Source organism: Ochotona curzoniae, unplaced genomic scaffold, assembly GCF_017591425.1.
Source record: "Ochotona curzoniae isolate NIBS_2020 unplaced genomic scaffold, NIBS_Ocur_1.0 contig_2688, whole genome shotgun sequence".
NCBI lineage: Eukaryota > Metazoa > Chordata > Mammalia > Lagomorpha > Ochotonidae > Ochotona > Ochotona curzoniae.
The window spans coordinates 9,620,681-9,637,323 of record NW_024465553.1 but is presented as its reverse complement, the minus strand read 5'-3'; positions in this window follow the sequence as shown (position 1 = coordinate 9,637,323).

Genomic DNA, 16,643 nt, shown 5'->3' with positions numbered 1-16,643 from the left:
TCAGCATCACAAAGACACACACACACACACACACACACACACACACACACATCTACCCTGTCCCCATTTCCCCCATCAAAGTTTTCCACAGACACAGAACCAATAGCATTGTGTTTCTATGTGGACAGAGATAATACTTTGCTTTAAAGGACTGGCTCACACAATTATTAGAACTGGCAAATCTGAAACCTGCAGGGACAGAGAACTACAGACCCATGAAAGAGCTGATATTACAGCCCCAGTCCAAACGCAATGCAGGAGTTCTGTGTTAGGGGATTTCACTTTCTCTATTAGGACCTCAATCTGACTGCTGGGGGGGGGGCACTCTTCAGTATTTAAAATCCTCTGATTTAAATGCTAAAATCATCAAAAATAAAGGCACCATTCCAGTGATCATCTAGAATACTGTTGACCCAGTATGTGAGTATAAACTTGACCGTTAAAATTAACCATCTCATCTAACAAGAGAATAAGAGGTTCCTCACGGGGTTTACTCAGCCAGTAAGAAAATAAATGAAACTGGACAGACAGCCCACCAACTAGCACTTTTGTAATTTCACACACAAAAGAATGCCAGAGGTTGAATCTGTGCAGCTTTACTAGTCTTCAGTGGAAAATGACAGCAAAATTCCAAAGAAAAAGCCACAATACAATGACTTTTCTGACAGGTGTTAATAGTGTGTGTGTGTGTGGGGGGGGGTAATCATCACTTTCAAGGTCTTGACTCTTTTCTAAACCTAATGAAAAAAAGAATGGAGAAGAAAGAAACTGATTCAGATCAATGTCAAACTCAGAATGAGTTGAACTTGGTCCCTGGCTCATGTGACCACAGACAGCTTTTCTCCCGTCCAGGCTTTCTCTGTCCCAGGTGCTGACAAGCAGCAATTCCACAAGCAGACGTATTCCACGTATATGTCTGACTTCAGATGTTCAAGTCAACGAGCTCATTTCTCTGACTCCCTGAAGGAGAGCTTTAGCCACCTCTTTCGCAGCTATACATCTAGTTTTCACTTTGCCTTGCCAAAAGCCCCATCAGAGAGAAGCAATCTGAAACTCAACCTCACGGGAGTGACCCCTTTGCTCATAAGGACCACATCATCAGTATTGTTCTGGAACTTTCATTCTGACATTTATTCGGTAGAATAAATGAAAAGGCATTAAAATTCTATTTCCTGTAACATGAGGAAATCTTTCTTAATTGGCCTTTGGTCAAAAGTTCTCAAATCGGATTTCCTTCCCCTCATTTGCGGTAAATTGGGAAATGTAAAGATGTAAATGAGCTCTTGCAATTTCTCATTAGTACTTTGCTTCTAATTTGGCAAATACAACAACCACAACCATTGCAATGATTTTCCAAAACTAACCTATGAGAATGTTTTCATCTGGTGATTATTTCATGGATATGATTTCATCCAGAGTTCCTTAGGATATTTTTCTAAGAATAGATTCCAACTGTACAGGTCAGAGTCTTCCACACACATGAAATGAGAAAGTTGGCTTCCTTCTATCACTTTCACCATGTGGCTCTCCCACACACTTACCAATGGCATGGGGACTACTGTTTTTACCCAACACCTTCTTCAGCTTTTGTATGTGTGGCTAGGAATGGGTCCCTAGGAGGTGCAGAACAGAATCTCAGAATGAGAGAGCCTGCACCCACAAGTGAGGAATCTTACAAGTTCATCTCAGAGTCCACTCCCTAGGATTCTGTTCTCCTTCCTCAGGTCTTCCTTCTGCCAGCAGAACTGGGATACCAGTGAATAAGACGAAAAAGAGAGGTGGGAAGAGAGGGAGAGAAAACACATTTGCAAAATGAAGTGTATTTTTGGAAATATGTCTCACTAGCATTCCACACAAAACCACTGTTTCAAGTTAAGTGCTGCCCCCATTTGTCCCTAATTCTCAATGTCGTGACATTCTCTCACTTCCAGGAAGACTATATAAACCTTGGCCCTGTAAGGTACTCCACTTCTACTGTCCAGCAAAGCTACTCATTCTTCAAAATATATCTCAGTTCTTCCAATTCATATTTGTGAATAAACACAAGAATATGCCCTCAGGATTTTTTAGCAACTCCTTTTCAAACACCACAGAAACACACATGTACACACATACAAACACACACAAATCCCACCAAGAACAAGAAAAATCAAAATACATGAATAGATTCTACCTTGGTAATACACATGCTTTTGTAGCTCATTCATTAGGATGATGGATTTTTCACAATATATGATTTGTTCCTTGTTTCCTTACAATAATAAAAATAAAATAAATAAAAATAATAGGAAAAAACTTTTTTTGTCTGTGATTTGGGGTGTTCTCATAAATAATTGCCATTGTCATCTTAAAAATAATTCAAGAGTCTGGCACCATAGCTTAGTGGTTAGGTTACATCCTCACCTTGCATCTGCTGGGACTCATGTGGGTGTCAGTTCATATCCTGGCTGCTCTACTTCCCATCCACCTCCCTGTTTGTGGCCTGGGAAAGCAGTTGACAATGGCACAGAAGCCTTCGAACTCTACACCTGCACAGGAGATCAGGAGGATGCTCCTGGCTTCGGCTTGGCTTGTCTCTGGCTGTTGTGGCCACTTGGGGAGCTAACCAGTGGCAAGAAGACCTTTCTCTCTGCCTCTCCCTCTCTCTGTAAGTCAACCTTTAACAAAATAATTAATTAACTTTAATAAAAAGGTTTTTTTCCTTCCTTCCTCATTGTCTCTTGGTGGTCAAATTCTGACCTAAGAGTTATTAAGCCTCTTGCAATTATGAATCCTGGTTAGTGTACCAAGTCCCTGCTAGCATCTACTGAGGAAATAATAGAGTCCCTTTGAATCCAGGTAGCTCAGCTTTCAGCCTCTAAATAAGTTCCTGTCTGAGGATGAGGCAGGAAGGGTTGGAGATCTACTGTCCCAAGAAGAAAGCGGCTATTATCAACCAAGGCCGGCACATGGATATGTACCACTTCAGAAAGCAAGATGCTCTGTGATACACTGGTAAGGCATCAGATACTGTTTGCCATGAATTCATTTTAAACCTTCATACTCCTTCTTGCATTTGTAGCAACAAAGCCTTCATTAAAACCGTTCTAAAACACGTCCCCAACACTTGTTTATCCCTTATATACATATGTATGTTCAAGGGAGGAGAGATAGATTTCATTTAAGAAGATTGCAATAGTGGAGAGTTATCGAACTCCAATAAAGAGAGTTCATGGCTGATAGCTAATGGTAGAGTAAGGAAATTGAAAAAAAGCAAAGATAAAGTCATATTAAGACATCACTGTACCACAACAAAAATAAGTTACTTGGATTCTGCTTTAAAAAATTTAAAGCATTTTAGGTAATCAAAAAATATGAAAAAGTCAACATTTCTGATGATATGAAGAATTATTACAAGCTATCTTCAGTGTGACAGTGTCACAGGAAAACCTCACATAGAGACACTCTTGCAATATGTGCTGATATACTGAAACATAATTTTCAGAAAGTTCAGTGTGATTAAGGCCCACAAATCCAGATACTGAGCAGTTCTTTAAAACAAATAACCTAGTTCTTTTTGAGCAGTTAAGTTGCCAGAACTTACAAATTCAGACACATGTAATAATATGTCAACAACTGACTTGGAGTTCATTTTTATCATTATTCAAGCATGCAAATAATTCAACAAAAAGATTATGAGATAATGTAGGAGATTGGACACTAACTTCATTGTTCAATGTGATTAAGAAACAACAAATTTCTAGGTGAGGGCCCAGTGCGGTGGCGCAAATGGTTAAGGTCCTCGCCTTGCACGCCCGGGATCCCATATGGGCGCCGGTTCTATCCTGGCAGCCCCGCTTCCCTTCCAGCTCTCTGCTGTGGCCCAGGAAAGCAGTCGAGGATGGCCCAAAGCTTTGGGACCCTGCACCCCCGTGGGAGACCCGGAAGAGGCTCCTGGCTTCGGATTGAGCTCACTTGGGGAGTGAATCATCGGACGGAAGATTTTCCTCTCTGTCTCTCCTCTCTGTATGTCCGCCTTTCCAATTAAAAAAATAATAAAAATAAATCTTTAAAAAAAATTTCTAGGTGAGATGGTGTTGCTGTGATTATACACTTTTTGTTAAAGCCATTTTTTAGAGATATTTACAGATAGAAATGTTATGCTAATTATGAATGGCTAAAGAATAGACATGAGAAGAGCAGTGAGAGATATAAAGATAAGTCAACAGTTATGAAGAATGCACCCTCAGGTTTGGACATCTATTGTAGAATGATGTATTTCTCATGTCCTAAAGTTTTCCATAATTAAAAATGATTTGGGGGCCTGGCAAGATAGCATAGAGGTTAAAGTCCTCGCCTTGCACGTGACAGGATCCCATATGGGTGCCAGTTCTAATCCCGGCCGCCCCGCTTCCCATCCAGCTCTCTGCTTGTGGCCTGGGAGGGTGGTCGAAGATGGTCCAAAGCCTTGAGACCCTGCACCCGTGTGGGAGACACGGAAGAGCTCCTGGCTCCTGACTTTGGATTGGCTCAGCTCCAGCTGTTGTGGCTGCTTGGGAAGTGAATCAACGGATGGAAGATCTTCCTCTCTGTCTCTCCTCCTCTCTGTATATCCACCTTTCCAATAAAAATTAATAAATCTTTTTAAAAATATGCTTTGGGACCCAGTGTGATGTTTTGATTGACTAAAATCCTCCAAGTCCAAGTCCAGGGATCCCATATGGGTGCCAGTTTACGTCCTGGCTGCTCCACTTCCCATCCAGCTTCATGCTTACAGCCTGGGAAAGCAGTGGAGGATGGCCCAACGCCTTTGAGACCCTGCACCTGCACTTCTGGGAAACCCAGAAGAAGTTCCTGGCTCCAGGATTCAGATCAGCTCCGCTCTACCCATTGCAGCCACTTGGGGAGTGAACCAGCAGATGCAAGATCATTCTCTCTATCTTTACTTCTCTTTATAAATCCAGCTATTCAGTAAAAAATAAATAAATCTTTCAAAAATTATTTTAAGCAATGTAAATGCATACATTTTAAAAATCCAAGAGTTCAATATATATTAAAACTATAAAGAAATGAAGACTCTGGAGATCACTACGTGACCCATTCATTACTCTGAAATTTGATGAATTAAGGAAAAAAATCCTTAAAACACTAAGATTATTATTTTGAGGTATGAGCTCTATTTCAATGTAGTTAAACCATCTAGTGGGAAACAGAACTCCTATATAGAAATCTAGCTAATTAGGTAAATAAGTTTTAGAGTGAGAAATACATGAGATCCCAATCAGTGAAATAATCAGTCTCGTTAGCAGGCTATTAGCAAACTATTAGGAAAAACACACGATGAAGTCTAACACAGGGTTCCATTGGCTGCCCGAAAAGTCCCTTCAAGTTGAAAGACCTGATATCCTTTGCCTCTGAGGATGAGCCGATATGAACATGTGATTATACACATGAAAAAAAAAGAACTCTATTTAAAAATGCAATTAAATTGAACTCTAGGCCATTGCATATATGTTTGCAGAAAGTTTTTTTTTTTAAATACTTTAAAGAAAATCTTAAAGTAAAACTGCCACAGTTTCTTCAACTATCTTTGTATAAGTAAGATGCAAGAAGTATTACATCTGAATGGCGGGGGGGAGTGGATATTTTTAGATCTGAATTCAAACATACCAATTTAAAAAATGACATTTGAAGGCAGTTAGGGGGATTTAAACATCAACTGTTACATAATACAAATAAGTGCTCCTAGTTTCGTTAGATAACGGCATACACATAAACAGCTGTAATTTTAAAAGTTCTTGGCAAATAATTTTAAAAGATCAGCTTAGGGTGATAGCATTTGGTCTAGAAACACGGGAGCCCATATCACATGTCAGAGTGTCTAACTTTGAATCTCAACTCTGATCCCCAAATCTAGCTTCTCGCCAGCGCAGACCGTGACATGCAGCAGATAGCGTCTAAGTAACCTGGTTCTTGATATTCACGTGGGAGATCCGGATGGGTCCCTTGGCTCTGTCCAGTGCACGCTGGACAGTGGGAGGCTGAACAGTAGATGGGATTTCCTCTCCTCTCCTTCCCCTCTCTCCATAAACCAAACACCAGTTTTTAAAAATGAGCTCATTCTCATGTAAAAAAAAATGAAATCCAGCATATTCATGCATAGGTACCAAATACTCATGCTGAAACATTAGGGTGAATTCACAAGACGCCTTGGATTTATTTTAATATACACCAACAAGCATAACAAACAACAGGAGGAAACAGATGAACCAAGGATGACAAGCTAGGATACAGGCATTTGGAGAATCATTATACTCTGTACTATTCTGAAAGCACAAGGCTTTTCATACTAAGCAGTTGAAAACAGTTCCCTGCTAAATGTTAGGAAACGTTCTCTGCATGCTGCTTGCTGTCTTCTCTCTTTCCTTGATTCTTGATGATTTCTGGTTAAGTAGGTCAGGGGAATGGCAGCCTGTCTGTTTATAAGAATAGGTAGATGACACAATAACATCTAGCCTGTATGGATTCCAATTTTCATTATATCCATTTAGTATCTCTTGATGTTTGATCATAGTTTTGCAGGTACAATTTTTGCCCACATGAGATAGGTTGGAAGGGCCCGAACTGAAGCCAAATTTCCCTCTGTAAGAACTCTCCCAATCCCACCCTCCCTAGAGTTCAAACTGACCTTACTTTCTCTTGTCAGTTTCTTCCAAGGTTGTCCTGCTAGCCTGTTACATCATGTGAGAATTCAAAATCCCCATCAGATTAGCAAGAAGTCAATGTCTTTATGCATATAGGACTGAGTGTTTGAGTATTTAAAATTATATTTAGTGGATATTGAAAACGGTTTCTTCACAAGTTTATCTGAAGTGTTGGCAATCCAATCTGAAGGCTTTCATATATATTTGGTTTACTTATTCTGTGTAACACAGTGAAGATTTTTTGCTACAGGTCCTTCGGGTTGTGGTCAGACAGCTCAGCCCATCCTCCAGGAAACTAGCTTTACTCTAACAAGCCAAACAAACCATAATGTTCTTTTTCTCCTCAATAATTCAGGTTCATATCATTTCAACTGCATTTTTATCACCCTCTATCTCCCTGAGTCTATCGATCTTTCTATTTGCTGCCCTTTAAAAAGTTTTTCAAAACCATTTCTTCTCAAACTTTACACAAATCAATGTAGAAAGATGTATATAAGGAAAACAAAATAGATAAATGCTTACGATTATCAAGGGCTAACTCAGCATTCCATTTCCATTTTCCCACTTTCCAAATCTGTTTTGCATGAAATAATTAGCAGTTCTTTCTGTTTCATATATTTTTTAAAAGTTTTATTATTTATTTTCACTTTATTGGAAGACCAAGAAAGACAGAGACTGATAATGAATTTCCATCCACGATTGACTCCTCCGATGCTTTGAAATGCCAGAGCTGTGACAAGCTAAACTAAGAGCCCAGAGTCAAACGGGGTCTCCCACATGGACAGCAAGAAGCCAGTGATTTGAGCTGCCACCTCTGCCTTCCACAGTGTCCACCAGCAAAGTGTGGGGATCAGAAGTGAACCGGGAACTCAGGCACTCCGACATGGGTTATGGGAACCTCAAGTGGCTCCCTTCCCACTGCTTTGCTCCAATAAAAAAAATATAAATGTTTTATACCATTTGTCAGTTCCAGAAGATTTCTACTGGATTGATAAACTATTTATATAAGCCAGACTCAAAGACAAATATCACTTATTTTTTTTTTTTTTGGATTTGTGGTAACTAGTATACAGAGCAAACACACACACACAATTATATATGAACAAAATAGACATTCTGAGATTGAATTATTATTTATAGTTCTTGTCTGTCTGCATTTTGAGGAACATAGTCCTTCTGTTTACCACTTTTTCAATTTTTATCTAGTGGAGGTTTAAGCATACGATTATAAAATAAACTGAAATTAGGTCACTATAAAAATTGAAAATATACAAAGAGAGGAAGAAAACGAGAGGGTGGGCGGGAAGAAGGTAGCAGGGGAAGTATCTCTGTATCTCAAATATGTACATATATGAAATCATGAAATCTGTTCACCTTAAGAAATTTTTTTATTTAAAAAATATTCTCCATAATTTCACAATTTCTTAAACCCTTTGCTATGTGCTAAGATGATATTCTAAGTGATTTACAAGTTACTTCTGCATGAATCTCTTACTGTTATCCATGTTTTTTTCCCAAAAGTGTATGTTACACAGTATCTCATTTTAAAAGTTTTATTTATCGATTTAAAAGGCAGAACTATATAAAGAGAAGAGAGAGAGAGGAGCGATTCTACATCTGCTAGTTCACTCCTCAAATGTCCACAAAAGCTGGGGCTGGTTCAGACTGAAGCCTGGGGACAGACAGAGGGACCCAAGGCCTTGGAACATCTTCCACTGCCTGCCCAGGTACATTAGCAGGCAAATGGCTTGAAGTGGAGCAGACTGGATTTGAACCAGCACCAATCCAGGATGTTGGCATTGCAGGCAACAGCTTAATTCACACTGCAATAACGCCAGCCTGTCAACCACACTTTTTAGAAGAGACAATAGTGTCACAGACAGTTATGCAATCCATATCACGTAAGAGACCTGAATCTACAGTTCTCTGACTCTAGGAACTAAAAACTTCAACAACAACAACAACAACAACAACAAAAATGACCACAGCACAAGAAGCACAAAGACAGAAGAGAGAAAAAAAAAAAAAAAGAAAGCAGGTGGCGCAGTTAGTTGCCATCAGAGGACATAAGGGTGGAAAAAGGAAAGTAAACATCACCCACTGGGCTATGAGGACAAAGAAGTTAGAAACTGATATTTATTTTAGATGCTGCTTTCAGCTGCCAGTAATGGGGGCTTTCTCACAATTCTGCCAGTGAGTAAGCTGTGATAAAAGGGAATTGTAGGAGCTGCTGTTTGACACTGTTTTGGTGGTTCCATATAGTATAAGAGCCTAGTCTCTTACCCATGTCCACTTCAGCAATTGTTGTTTCTATTATCTACACTCCATCACAGTCCATACAGTTTCAAAGGCTCCAGGCAACGATAAAAAGAAAGATGGAGTACAAAATAACATCCTTCCTAGGTGTGGCATCTTTCTAAGAAGGATCAAGAGTTTTGCCTAGAACTCTCTGGCCAGGACAGTCTCACAGTGAAGCCTGCTACAGCAGAGTTTGAGAAATGTATTCCATTAGCTGGGCTCCCTTTTTCCTTAAGCACGAAAAAGGTAATGTTCAACTAGCAAGGAAAAGTCCAGACAACACAGATCTTATTGAGAAGAATCTAATGAAGGAAAGTGGAGTTGGAGCAATGCAGAGATGAAAGCCTGTTTTGGGTGAAGGGATAAGTCTTCTTAAATTGGTCACATTCAATTTTGTTATGTCACAGTTTACATTCAGTCTAATAGATCTAACCCTTCCTACCATTACCCACCTAACAAAGAGAGAGAGAGAGAGAGAGAGAGAGAGAGGGGAGAGAGAGAGTCCCAAGGACAGTTTCAATATCAGAACACTCTAGGTCTTTAAGCAGTTACTCTTCCTTTTGGAGCTTTGTCTCCTGTCTAGTTTTCCTGCCCTCTTTTAAAATGATGACTTCATTGGGTGCTGTGACACGCCACTCCTACTTCACCTCCTACAGGCATTTCTGATAAGTTCAAAGTTAATTAATCCCACCATGTATTATTATATCTAGTTACCGAAACTGATAGACAGATATTACCTAGAGGCACTGATAGAGGAAACATTAAGTATGCAACAAAAGAGGCCAAACTACAGAATTGAGATGGTCAGTGTATTAGTGAATTGTCTGGTATGCAAACACAAGCACTTCTCAGCCACAGAAGTGGGAAGTGATGTGTCCTGCCTTGCGGTCACTCTGAGGAAGGACAACAGTTGGCAGAAAAAAAAAAGCTAACATGTGGCAGGTATGAGCAGCAGAGACGTGAGTGATCCAAAACAAGCCAGCCTTTCTTTTCATCTCCTGGAATATTTTTGCATGTAAATCATCCACAATTGTGTCAGATCACAGGACTGTCGAAGTCCTATGTAATTATATGTAGGTACAATCATAATGAACAGTGTTTAGAAGAATGTGCCAGCATGCAATATGTTTTATTCTCAACCAAATGTTTTGTCAAAAGATGAAGCTCTTAAAAGCACTAAAAGTAGGAAAATCACTGTTTAATCAAAGTACAAGGGTGACTTGATAAGCAAGATACAATTTGTGAGAACAATGTGGAAGGAACTGATTATCAAAAAGATTTCCTAAGGATAATGATTAGTAATGGGGTAAAGGGAGTCAGCATTTGGCTCAACTGGTTATTCCTCAACTTCCAAGAGCCAGCATCCTGCCTGTATGCTGGTTTGCGTCCTGCCTGCTCCAATTCCCATTCGTTCCATTTCCCTGTTTATGGCCTAGGAGAACAGTAGAGGATGGCTCAATGCCTTGAGACACTGTACCCAGATGGGAAACCTGGTGAAGGCTCCTGGATCCTGACTCTTGGCTATGGATTGGCTTATCTTTGGCATTGTGGCCATTTCAGGAACAAGCTATGGATGGAAGATCTTTCTGTCTCTCCTCTCTGTACATCTGTCTTTCCAATAACAATAAATACATCTTTTTAAAAATGGAGAAGAGGAAAGTAGATTTTTAACAACATGTTCAACATACTAATAAATTAAAATTAAAATATTCACATTTAATTTTCTGTGTACGCATTTATATATGGTAGAGTCTGAAAATTCAGCATGAACTAAAGAGATTAGGAATGCTATATTTTACTTTACAATATAAATCTCACCATTATTAATAAATGACTTTACAATATAAATTTCACCTTTATTAATAAATGGCAATGCTATAAATATCAAGCCACTTTCCTTTGAAAAGAAACTTGTTTATACTCACAAGGAGAGGGAGCATGTTATACCTTAAACAGTCAAAAAAAATAATATCACTGCAGGTCAGGAAGCAGAGGGGGCTGGACAAAATGTGGGCAAGAGTCTGCATATTGATGTACATGGAAAGGAGGGGGCAATGTGGGTGAACAGACTTAGAATTGGCTAGCTTGAATCATTTCAGCAGATTCAGCATGGGGCATTTCCCCTACCTTCTTGGTATCTGGCTCGATGCATCTACATCTGTTGGTCTTAGCGTTCAAGTCCAACAGAGAAGTAGATTTTTGGTGCTGATTCTGGATTGCCTATGAAGTATTCTATGAGTAGGACTTGCCTAATTGTGAGGGAGTGTGCCTTGAATGACAGGTTAGTACAGGCGATCAAAGCATCAATCTTCCTCTAGCCAGGGTTTTGTTGCTTTGCACCAAGTCAATAATAAACAAATGATTGTTCTACAGTAGTAAGAATGATGGAGCGTCAATATGGAATTCATAGAAGAGGAGCTTCATTCAGACGTGGAATCAGAGTACTTTCTAGAACTAATGAGGAGCTGAGTCCTGAGAGACACAAAAGACAAAGTCAGGATGTGGAGTTGGGTAGGACTGACAGAGTTCAGAGCACATGCCATGACCAGTGTTCAAAGGCACAACTGGGAAGTTTTGTGTCAGAAGGGAGTTTGTTAAGATTTGAGGTACACAAATAAGAATGCAGATTACCAAGGAATTAAAAAGACACCTAGACACTAAGAATTTATTGAAAATCCCCTCGTATTGAACCTTTTGTTATGAACTAGAGGTTGGTGAAGACGGAAATTGTGCACAGCCTTGGAATCCATGTAAAGTTAAGATGTTTTCAAAGTGCAGTATGAATTTATTGAGTAGTTTTCAAGACATACTCAAAAGGATAGGGGTAAGGGTGGAGGCTGTGCTGCAAAACACTAGCTAGACATTATCACAGAACTCTTACCCGGAGAAAAATGGTGACATTCATTGAAGAAGAAGGAAAACACTGGATTAGACAGGCTTACTCTGAATGATATGATCTCTCAATTTCACATACAAGTTCTACAACCTGCAGACTCCGTACTATTTTTCCGGTGTGGTTCAAGAAAGCTGAAGGAGGATCGGAGGCTATCATTGCCACAGCTATTGACTCAACAGCAAATGAATTGTTTTTATTTATTTCTTCATCATGTTAACATATTCTCAGTTCAAGTGGGAGCTGATAAATTAAAAGGCATCTTTCAAAGTTGTAAAACTGATTATAGCCTGTTTTGCAGCAATATTGTTTGTCCTTTTTTTTTTTTTGTAAGAAACAGGGAATTGGAGTAAAAGTTTGAAAACTGTTAACGTAGGAATTTGGAGTTTTTCTTGAAGTATCAACATTTTGTATTTCTAGGAGCATTGTTAAAAGGATCACCTGTTGAAGAATGTAGGATATTATACATCATTTCTGCAATTCTACAAGGTAGATGCAGGGTAAGAGTAACAATTTAGCAACATAATTTGATGTGGATTAAGCAGTGCTCCAAAGACTGAGAGCCACTGAGTAACTACTACATCAAGGTGCTTAACGACCATGTTATAGAAGCATCCCTACCCCGGCCTCTACTCGCCATGTGTGTCTCTGTATTTTCTGAAGTCTACAGTCAGAGAAAAAAAATACACAGTTGGAAGATTTCTAACACTAATCACAATACACACCAAGGGCCTCTGCTAGGTCAAAATGCAGATCCTGGCCTCATCACCCTTACAGGATTACATCTAATTGTTTCTAGAGGCAAGCATCTTACGTGGGCCTTTGCAAGTATAATCCAGTTTTCTATATGAGCTTCTGTCCATTCCACCTAGATGAATGGGCACTGCTTCTGGGCACTGCTGGGGGAAGCTACAATGACTGCCTCCCAACCTGATAAAGGATCCCAGTGATACCCTAGGGTTCAACATATTTCTTGATTTCTACCAAAAAACAGTATATTTCAAAGATTTGTTTGCAGACACTCAAATGACCCTCATTCTTCAACTTCAGTGCCCTTGGTGGGATGCAAAAAAGTAAAATCATCATAAAGGAAATTAAAATCCAGGGAAAGTAAATAATCCCTTTAGAAGCTTCCACGTGAAAGGTCAGAGTGCTAACACACAAAAGCATCAATTAGCAACTATTCATACTCATTTTTTTTATCTTTTCAAAATACATTGCTTCTTCTTATAACAGTCACTTAGTGAATGTTAAGGAAATGAACACAGTATAATAAAAAAAAAGACCCAAGGAGCAGGAAGAAAATGTCTGAAAATAGTTAATTGTAAGGATTATAAAATGTTTACTTGTTCATGTTACTTTAAGAGAAAAGATGATTTTATCTAAATCTAACAGTCATATAGAATAAGCAGTTATTTATTGGAAAGAGTATGGAACATGATTCTACTGTCTCCAAATCTCTACTGCTTGATCGTAAATGTTCACTTTACTGGACTAAACAATGTCTGGGTATCTGGTGAAGCAATATTTCTGGGTGGGTCTGTGAGGGTGTTTTCAGAGAAGGCTGGTGTGAGTCCCTGAGTGCGAAGTACTCCCTTGAATGTGGCCAGGCAGCATCCAAATGAAGACTGAGAACAAAAGGCACAACAAAAACGAATCTGTTCTCTCTTGGATCTGGAACACTCTTCTTCCTCTGGCTTAGATCAGAACTCCAACTTCTTGATCTTGAGACTCTAGGATCTTTTCCAACATGCTCGTACGACACCATCCACTGCATTCTCAGGCCTCTGGTGTTGAACTGGTAGTTAAAGGTTGAGTTCTCTTATTCTAAGCCTTTTTAGTTCTGGGCTGAGCCACACTACTGGCCTCCATCATTCCCTAATTTCTAGGTGACCTATCACAGGACTCCTTTGCCTCCATAATTAAGTAAGCCAATTCCAGTACTAAGTACTACACACTTATCTACCTCTCTAACACAGTGGTTCTATATGCTTGGACAACTCCAAGAAATCTCCCAACTCAACGGCACTCATATATAACCTAATCTTTTATGTTGTACAATTCTATAGGTTATAATCTGGAAAGTACCACTTCGAATACAATAGTATTCCCTTAGACTAAGAGTCAGCTTCTCACCTGTTTTGTCACAATCTCTCACTCTACAGGACCTCAGTGGGTGCAAATGTGTGAGCACCAGCAGGCAACACTCTGCAACGAGCTGCACAAATCCCACCTGGAAGTTGTAGCAACTTGATCAACACCCAGTAGAGCAAAACTTTCACCAAGGGGAGAAGGAACAGTGGATTATTGCTTTTCCCATCCATTGCATGGAACTGGGCTGTACTGGCTTCCTTGGAGAGAGTCCTCAAGATTCAGAAATCAGTGCCATCTGGTAGCTGCCTCTTCTTCACATCCTATGACACTCATTTTTTTCCTTCTGCTCCCCTGAGAGTAGTAGCACAAAATGCTGCCTCAGGTTCTGCCTTAGGGAATAACTAGATTAAGACAGGCATTTCATGAACACCTTTGTTAAAGCTATCTGGTGAGTTTAGAGTGTACTGCAGCACCTTTGAAACAATCTAATGAAACTTTTTAATAGGAAGTTTGGGAAATAAAACAAATGCAAATAACTAATCCATGTCTATGATAAAACATAGGCTAATTATGCTAAACAGGTAAGTTAAAATTTTCCAAAGTTTTGTGTGTATAATCTGCACAGCCCTTCCCGAGATCAACCACTAAGCCTTTTTCTTATAGGGATTCTGTCAAGATCTTACCAGCATGGGTTTAAAATAAGAATCCCTGCTCATGTGTCATTATTTTTCCTGATATGTTTTGTTATGTCTCCCCCTTTTTTCCATGGAGATTTCATATTCACTTCTTTGTAATCATTGTGTTAGGCATAGTCTTGTCATAAAAATACTATCTATGTATGCTAAGTTTTGGTCTTGATTTTCCTGGATTCTTATTTGCTTATAAAATTAGGATGAAAGTTGCATCTTCACCATTAAGGTTATATAAAATACTATGAATAAATGTAATTAGAGCAGTGCCTAGAGAATATTAAACATATAACCATAGACTTAATGAACTGTTTTACTTTTGCTGATACAGTTATTCGAAGAAGAAAAAAGAACCACAACTTTAAAATCTGAAAGGCTTACACGAGGACTTTAAAAAACTGATAGAAAAATTGAAGGAAAATATATTAAAAAGTATATTTTATTTCTCATTAAAATCTGTTAGGTTAAAGACCCTTTTATAAGCAATGACACCAGTCAACTTAGTGCATTTCTAAAGAGTTTAGAATCCTGGAAATTAAGGATGCCAGTGCAAACTTTATTTGCACATTGTTAAATGAAGAAAAATGGGTGCCATTTAAAGACTACTCTTTTAAGGTTAGGAAACAAAAAGAGCAGGAGGAAGCAAACCTGACTACACCTTGGCACTGTCACAAAATTTCCCGGGTTTGATGAGAGAGAGGAGCACGAACATGGGTCATCCTGGAGATGGGCACTCCAGTGAATCTTCGGCATTTTCCATGAAGGATTTGAGTAACTTTCAAAACTCTCCCACCAAGTAGACACTGTGTTCTTGAGGCTTTCAAGAAGCCAGCCAGAAAAATGTGTTGCACACTTAAATATCATTTCCCATAGTCTTTGTTCTCAAATAGTCGACTTTTGCAGATGGACCGTTCCCACGTTACGAGCAACTGCTTGCATTATTCTTTGTCTTCAGGCTCTTACTGGTTAAGCAACATCTCATATCCTTTCGAAAAAAAATATTTTGTGATTTTGATCTCACTTGCTGAAACTGAGAGCTCTGTGCTTTTCTGATTTGAATGTACATGCAACCATTGTGGCATCCACAAAGGCGAATGCTCGTCTAAGTAATTTTTCAGAGTCAAGTGAGATGAATCAATGGAGATGAGGTGTCCATTGCGTTCTCGGTTGTTTCTGCTGTGAAACACGAGTCCTCTCTAACGACAGTAGGTTGATATTTTCCTTGCAAGTTGATGTGGAGAGTCTGCCACTGTGGGCTTCCTCTTCAAAATCATCTCATCCTTCTTAAAAGAAGTTATCCCATTTTCAAAAGAAAAAAAAATACTGCTGATTTATTTCAGGCATTGTACCCTTATGCTTTTTATAAACCATCATTGATTTTATCATTTTCTCTCCAAGTTGTAGCATGAATTTGATTTTGTTCTTGTTTCAATTTTAGCAGAATTCATATTGCATTCACCAGGGCTTGTTTTAAACTGATGTCTTAACCTTCTTAGTGCCTCCAATTAGATTCTGTTCAGGAAAAGATTAGCTTGATACCAAAAATTTTAAGTCCATGCATAGTTTTTACATGATATACATTTCCCTGGAACTTCCGGAAAAATCACTCAATATTCAAACCATAGGTCCAGACTAGGGAAAAAATAATCAACTCTGAGACAGATTAACATCATGTCCTATTTGCTTATCAGGAGTCCCTTATGTCCTCGGTCATTTATTGTTAGGACATGGTGGCTCATTCAAAATGGTCATGTTTTAGAGAACTAACAAGGTACACATACAGCATACATTAAATCACACCTTTAGTTAGGGATGGGGACAGGTCCAGAGATCAAGCACATGAATATTTCTGCTGAAAGCCTTAGGAAAATGTCAAGGAAGCAGATTATGACAAAAACACCATAGATTAGATGGAACCACACCAAGATTTATCACTAAACAAGCCTACCATATGTTTTCAATGAGATTTTGTTTTCAGTCAATTTG